Source organism: Miscanthus floridulus, chromosome 16 (genome assembly GCF_019320115.1).
Source record: "Miscanthus floridulus cultivar M001 chromosome 16, ASM1932011v1, whole genome shotgun sequence".
Classification (NCBI taxonomy): Eukaryota; Viridiplantae; Streptophyta; class Magnoliopsida; order Poales; family Poaceae; genus Miscanthus; species Miscanthus floridulus.
In genome coordinates, this window is record NC_089595.1 from 53,974,059 (window position 1) to 53,982,155 (window position 8,097).

General features: G+C 44.3%; 2 pseudogenes; one reads left to right on the forward strand and one right to left on the reverse strand.

Annotated features, from left to right (window-relative positions):
• The first annotated feature begins 285 nt into the window (after positions 1 to 285).
• LOC136510688 (uncharacterized) lies at positions 286 to 1,301 on the forward strand (annotated as a pseudogene).
• Positions 1,302 to 2,461: 1,160 nt separating this feature from the next.
• LOC136510689 (uncharacterized) lies at positions 2,462 to 3,729 on the reverse strand (annotated as a pseudogene).
• Between the last annotated feature and the right edge of the window lie 4,368 nt (positions 3,730 to 8,097).

Here is an 8,097-nt window from a genome sequence, read left to right on the forward strand (position 1 = left end):
TCCGAATTCAACTTCCAAAACGTGTTGGACTTGGACTCTTTCTGTCCTTGGAACCAAAGTGACGTGGTGGCCTAGCGGAGGACGTTAGGAATACTTGGATTTGGTCCCCAATCAACTTCATTAACCTTCCATGCTTTCCATATGCAATCAAACCTTCCCTTGATCCATGTAAGTAATTCTAAAAATGAGAATGAACACACATCATGGTGCAGCATCAATTCATCAAATGCATCAATGATAAGCCTCATATAGAATGGTTGCACCTTTGGTATAGAAGTGGTTGGCATGGTCATATTTGAGCCAATGATGTCCTCATCAAGGAATGGGCAAATCAAGAATTTCATTTTGAATTCCTCCTCCTTTTTATTTTTTATATTCAAATATCCTTCTTTGTTATTGTTTATAAAAGTTACCATTTTAGTTGTTCTAGTCTTTTATCGTCTTTTACTCCCCCTAGTGCTACTCGTCTCCCATCAAGAGTTGGGGTCCTCCTTTTTTCTTATAACTCTCCCACCGGAGGTTCAAAACCCATAGGCTCTAGCTCATTTAGAAGGGCTAAACTTCTATCTGAGCTTTTATGACCAGGATCCGGAGTGGGTTGCGTTCATTCAACAGGAGCTGAATCACAACACCCCTCTGGAGGACATTCCTGGCCACCTATGCTTATTTTTAATGGAGGAAAGATCTTTTCCAAGATTTTATCTTTCAATATAATAATAGCTCGGGGGTACTTCCCCTCGAGCCGTACATTTTAGAAGAGGCGGTTCGTTCCTATCTGGACAAAGGAATGGATAATCTTTCTATTCTCCGGGCAGCTTATCAAGATCTGCGGGAGAATGGGGAAGGATCCATCTTCTTTTTGGAGGTGGTTTCGCACAACTAGGATTACTTGGATGCATAGACCACTTCTAGGAGGTGCCATGAATTGGCGCAAAGGATCCGATGGGATGGAATCGCCCACAGCCGTGCTCAGCTTGAAAGGGCTGAGTATGAGCATGCGCTACTATTGTTTCAATATGAAGATCTCAAAAGGGGGCGGGGGGCATATTTAATCCTATTTTAGTTTCTAAGCATTCCTATTTTAGTTTAGCGGCAAGTGCCTTTATGTGACCTAACGGGACTTTTGAATTAACTCAGTGATTTTGCAGACGGAGGAGAGGAAATGAAAGCAGAAGAAGTTATTGAAACTCGGAACCACATGTTCAATCTTTTTTAGCGGTTTCCCCAGAGATCTTTCTCATTAACGCAACTTTCATTTTGCTCATTCATGGAGTTGTATTTAGTACCTCTAAGAAAGATGATTATCCACCGTTAGTTAGTAATGTGGGTTGGCTTGGATTACTTAGTGTTGCGCGCCTAGAAGGGCAGCGCGCTTGGGATGCGGAGGAGCTATTATCGCCCAGCTCCCTAACCTAATGCGGCCAGACCATAGGGAACCTTAGCATGGGGGGACGTCCTAATCCTTTTGCTGCCGCAAGGCTGGCTAATCATACGTAGCAGGAGCAAGGGAACTCCCCTTGTTAAGGAAGGCACATGAGTCCGAACGCTATTATGAATGTGCGACCGACACTACACTACGTAGGTACCTGTGCATGCAGGTGAGGCGTTAGTCGGTCCTAAAAATGGTGGCAGCTAGCGAGGAGTTAACGACCGGATGTGCTGCAACCTAGGGATCACCAGGCAGCTCTTTCGCTCTATAGGGATATCGGGGGGGGCATAGCACAATTCTTCTTGGAGGAGGGTTGGTTTGCCCAGGTGACTGATCCTGCCATAATATACTCCCGCCAATTCTATTGCACCGGCAATCGAAGTCGAACATACATACGATGATCTTCATGCGTGAAGGGACAGGAGGAAAGAAAGGGTGGTAGATGATAATGCGAAAGGGCGCCACGTCTGGGCGGGCGGGCTTGATAGTAAAGCCAAAGAAAGACGCCCCAAGACAAGGTACAACTATTGGGAAGGGGACATGATCAATAGAACCCGGCTGGATCCGGGCTGGGATAGTGGCGCCCATTCCTAACCAGTTCAAAAAAGGTTTGCTCATGCTGGAGGTACTAACCACATAGTGATCGGTCCGCTAGTTCACGCAAATCTGAAGAAGTTATCATGGACGAGCCACATGCAGGGAAACTTGCACGTGTGGTTCTGGCCGGGCTTTCCTTCGGTATCTAATAACCTTGCTTCTGCTCACTGCTGGCGTACCTCTCCTAACTATTGCCCATTTGTTCTAGAATAATTTTTTTAGGAGGGACAATTTTACATATTTCTACCAAATCCTTCTATTATTAAGTACGGCTGGTACCATTTCGATGTGTTTCGATTCTTTCGAAAAAGAGAGGTTTGATGCTTTTGAATTCATTGTATTAATTCCACTTCCTACTCGCAGTATGCTCTTAATGATCCCAGCTCATGATTTAATTGCCATGTATTTAGCTATTGAGCTTCAAAGTTTATGTTTTTATGTGATTGCAGCATCAAAAAGAAATTCTTTGATAGGGATACTATAACCTAGGTCCCTTAACTTGGAATGGATGGCAAGCGTAGGTGGCAGGCAGTGATATGGATACGGTGCTTTACCCGTAGACGCTTCTCCAGCTCTAGCAAGAATTGTATGGGAGTCATCCTCGGGAGGACTTCTCGAATGACTGTATCGGGGAATTCTACCGTACTCCATGTAGCTATGGTTGTTGATCCTGCAGAGCCTACCCAAAGGTTCAGGCCAGATTGTAGGAAGTGGGTGATATGTTTTTGTATTTCTATGAGAAGAAATACGGCACCCATGATTCCTAGTAGTAAGTCGTCGACATATCACGCGTAACAAATCCTTATTAATAAGGAATGGCTTTTAAAGGGGGCTAGCTTACAGGCCAGGCCTCTCTCTGACCTGATAACTAGTATCGCCTCCCCGCCCAGCTCTATTAGCAGGCCCCTTCTTTTGCAATACTTAAGAAGGTCTCTCATGGCTAAATTCTTATTAAAGCCTTCTCTACCATTGAATTCGGCCTTCGGGGTCAACCCAGTGGCTTCTATGAGGAAGGCGGCACAAAGGAGGCTCGAGGGCTTGTTAAGGAAGGTGGCTAGGGCTGCTAAATGAGGGAAAACAAAAGGCATTTTCTAGTCTCCCCTTTGCCTGGGGGTGCTTGTGGGGGGGTGTGCCATGATGAAACAAGGGAATGAAAGGTCGCTTTGCATTGGGTGCTCTTTACCCTCCCCACTATGAGGGCTCTATTGTCTTGGGGAGCGTTGAAGCTTGCTTCTTTTCCATACTTTTCTTGGTCATCAATACGATGACCTATTCTTAATAGAACCAATCTTATTTTCACTACAAGTGGAATTTCGTGCTTCTGCCGGATCCTCCCTATCTCCTGATCGAGCTTGTGTAGGTAGATATTGCCTAGTAGGGCCGATAGTAGTACATTGTTTGGGACGGAGTCAGGGCCCTTCTCACCTCCTATGAGTCGTCTAGGCGGAAAACTAGTTTCTGAGTGGGGTAAAAGAACTTGGAATCGTCGATCTCTTCCTTCAAGATTGAGATGAATCGATGTCAGGTCGATGGTGTAGAAAACACTTCCTGATGTCGAATTCCAAAAACCAGCGAGAGGTTCCCCACTCTTCTTTGATCCGTCTGAGGGCCGAGTGGCAGCCTCGACCCGAGCGGAAGTGCGATGTGTCTGGAAACTCGGGATCGTAAATGGATTCGGGTACCATTCTGATCGCCTCTTTCATGATCTTTTCTATGGGTAGAACTACTGTGAGCTGGTCTAAACTTCGACCCTTCTTTCTTTCTTCATTTAAAAAAAGGGGAGCAAAGCCTGTTTTTTGCTCCCTCAATTGATAGATCAGGGCCCCTCCTGCCGGCCCGAACTGAAAGGCTCTTTCAGGAAGTAGTCCCTAGGCCCTAGCACCAACCAAGAGGAGACAGGGCTCTCTCCAATCATTCCGAAGAGTCCGAGATCTCGTAAAGGAAAAATTAGCTAGCTCAGCAGGTTTGGACCCAGGTGAATCAGTTCAGTGAAGGAAGGGAGCCTAAACTTAAGGCTTTTCCAAGCCTTGCCAATAGGCGCCTCATGGCTCACTCAGTTCACTCGCAGAGTTCTTAGATCAGTAGATTTGGATAGAGTCTTGCTCATAAAGGAAGAGTAGCGCGCTAGCGTGGCTCGCTTCGCTTTTCAACGCGGAGCTCATAGCTGTCGAAGCCTGCTTCAAAACTATAGGGCATGCATTAGCACTACGGCTTTTCAGCCTCCCATTGCTGGTTCTGAACTATCACTGATTCCAGAGATCAACCTTCAAACCTTTTTCTTTTAATCTTAGGAAGGCTTTCTCAGGGGAGAAAGCTGGTTGGGGAACTGCTAAACTGACCTAAAAGAAAGAGGAGACTGACTCTGACCTTTCAAAGCCCTATCTCATATGGTTGATAGTAGAAGGTACGTACGATGGTACCATGGACATAAACGAGGTCGAGCATATCTTTAATGATTTCAAACTAAAGCGTACCTAAAGCCTGCCCTGGATATGAAAAAGGGATTTGAGCCAGAAGAAGATGAGGATCTATCACCAGATGAGGAAATGGAAACAACTAAGTATTAGTTAGGTTTAGGTTCCGGAAATGGAAATGGTAACAGCGGCCCAAAACGAAAATGGTAAGGTTTTCTTTGAAAAGAAAAAGGAATGGGATGGGGTATGAATCCTTAACTACAAAAGTAAGCACCTCTCCTAACTAATTAGTTAGTATCGAGAGACTAGGCTTTTCATTAAAGTTGAAGGAGACAAACAAAGGTACTCTTGCCGATGGAAGAAATTCCATCGTCGTAAGGGAAGGCCTTGGTCAATCAACTCACCGCCATTGACCAGGGGAGGGGGGAACAATCTGATGAGCGAGATCATAACACGTGAACAACAAACCATACCGATAGGTTGATAGTTTTCTGTTGGTACGGCGTGTGGTCACAGGAACAATCGGCGGTCGTAGCATGAACTCAAGAGTACCTTCATTTTACAGCATATAGAGGTGTACCAATCCCACCATGATCGCCAGAGCAAGATTCATTCTTTAATCGCTACCAGATCAAACATGAGACCAGCATCCTAAAAAAGAAAAAGGAACGCAAAAGTTTTTAGAAATCCTTATCTTTCGGCTTTTTAAAGAAGATAGGCCATTACAAAAACAAGGTCTAACAGTCGACTCTTTCCTATCAGGATTTTACAACCTGAATACCAAGGGACCACTATTAGAAGAGAGCATAATAAGTAAATGCCGACGCCATCTTTTACTTTTTGGATGGTCGGCGGCGTCATAAACTCGATAACCAGCACCGCGGAGTCAATAAATTCAACTAAATAGAATCCTAAAACAATCTTATTCGAGCACACGCGGGACCCGCAGCAATGAAATTCACACAAGCGGCAATCATCCGAGCAGAGAATGGAGAAGGGAAATATACTTTGAATTGTTTTTCCGAATGAGAAAGCCTTTGGTCCTTGCAAATCCGTTTTTGCCGGGCACAATAGACATATCTGCTCAGTCACAACATAAGGAACCCCCAATGTTCCTCAAAGCCTACCCGGCCTGACAGCTTTAGTTGAATGATCTGATCCCGAAGCTAGCTTTCTACTTAAATTGCTATGACTGGCCAACTAATGATCGGACTACCTATCTTGATGTTTTGAATCTGTATTCAGAGCTTTTTTCCAACTACCGGGACTACTAATTTCAAGTACAAAGCTCTCCTATGAATATGCTACTGCTCTTACTTTCTACCTGAATCCGAGCATTGAAGCAAGCTCTTTATCGCACCATAACCGAGTCTCTCCTTGCAGCTCTGATCAATCCACCCGGCAAATAACTGCTCCTTACTCTTTGATTGTATGTCCATTTTTGCTTGATGTCTGGCTCACCGGATCTGGTACATGAAAAAGCCATTCCTTTTCGCTTTCCTTCAACCACTCAGTATACTTTTTTACTGGAAGAGTCAAGCGAAAGCAATTAGTTTAGAAGGAAGAGGAAGACCTGGGGGGCTTACGTCCTCATTTCACTCTTTTTGCTCCTGCGAGACACGACTCAACTACTTTTTACAATTGACAGGGTAGCTCGGAGGTCAGATGAGTCCCCATAAAGATAGATTAGTACTGGAAGGTTCAGATGAAGGAAGGGCTGAAACAAGGCACAAACTTTGAAATGGGGTAGGGTAAATAAATATGAGCAATCCGTGAGAATAGCAAACCCCTATCTCTTATAAAGAAGAAGATAGATAGGTCCACGAGTTGAGACAGAGAAGTTCTGACTAATCAAGTAGGAGTTTACCCACGAGAGTCAGAGGCTGCATCATCAAAGGGGTATAGAAATAATTCAGAAGCACTATGGCCTGAAGCGAAGGGCAGGAACGAACGGAATCAATGTGTTCCAATTTATCCGGAGTAAGGACAGCAGCTGAGAAGGGGAAAAAAAATAGCGTAGAAAAAAAAAGGTAGGACCAGATCATGCGAAGAGCTCTTCGCCCTATTGATTAGGAATCTCGATCAGAAACCACCAGGCCATGTCTCCCGATAAAAGATGATCCCCACAATGGATGTCAGGCCTTGGCTTCATAAAATCTGATTGGATCCGCACTAGAGGATAAGAATACAGATAGGCTGACTAAGAAGATCTTCCAATTTTCTTACCTGAAAAGATGAGTTATTCAAAGGAATACCTGCAAAATAGAATAAACACATGGCACAGCTGGGTGCTAGAATAGTAGTTAATAGAAGTTCTAGTCACTTAAAAAAAAAAATAACCACTGCTTAACTTAATTAGATCGTAGAAGATAAGCAAGCGGGTTCGGGCAGTTAGTCCTATTTGAAGGTAAGAAGTTCGGGTAGTAAGGGCTAGGTTTATATAGGGGCTATATTTTTTAGAAACATATGGTCTTGCTCATTTCCCATCAAGGAATGGAGATTGGGTTGGTGTTTGGAAGGGATTCAGTAAACTGACCTTGGCCAGCAAGCAGAAAAAGGACTGACGTCTTGGGGCGCGCTAGCGCGCGTACTCTTCTTCTGCGAGACTCCATCCAAATCCACCACTTACTCGTTGGTTGGTGTTCCATTCTGTTATCTTAGACTATGCTGCCTTCTTCAATTCCATTCTTCGTCTCCCTAGTCGAAGTCTTCTTGCTGGCCCAACCCAACATGCATTTTAGAGTGCCGTGCCAGGGCGATAGGCGCTCCGCAGTCACGCATGATCACCAGAGCCTTTCTTGGCTATGTAAATATAGGGCCGGAATAAGTGCAAGATCCTCAACAAAATGGATTAAGGTGGGCTTCGGATTATTAAGAATTTTTTCTATCTTGTCTTTTTTTTCATTAAGTTCTTGTTTGAATCTGCCGCTATTATCACAATATCCCTCCTTTTAGGGATAAAGCTATCAATGGTGAATCGAGCATTCGCTATCCTTTTTTTTTTTTTAGCTTTTTTTAATTTGAATGGAAGAAAAGTAATGAAACCTGCGATGGCTACTGAATAACCTCCTTCTATTTTATTAATTTGAAACCCTTTTACCTTTTTCTTCGTTCGCCAAATCTTCTTCAGTTCTATCCAAGCTCGGTTTTGTCTGAATCTTTGTGGAAGAAGAAGCGGTTCGCCAGCCGCTACATCCAGGGATCCCACAAAATCATTAAACCTGGCGGCTGCTCGCTCTTTGATCAGTGATTCACCGGCCACTAGATCGATGAAGAATCTCTCAAAAATCCGCTTTTTGATCAGTGATTCACCAGCCACTACATTCTTGGATCCCACCTTATTCTCAAACCTGGTGGCTCGCTTGATTGGCAGTCCTGTAAGCTCATCTTGCATACAAATTTTTGGGGTACCAAGGCCTGCATCCACCAAGAACATTTCTTCCCTTAAGCGTAAGCGTAAAACTGAAGATTGTAAGGCGTTTCCACTACATAATAAGAAACTCGAATTAGATCTTGGAAATGATCGACTCCAATAGATGCTCATCATAAGCTTTTTTTTCCTCCTATTCCTATTGATCAGAAGTATCCAGCAGCGCCACGCCAGAGTGACTTCCGAAGCGCTACGGACGGGACGAAATCCGGCAGCCAGTTGCTGGC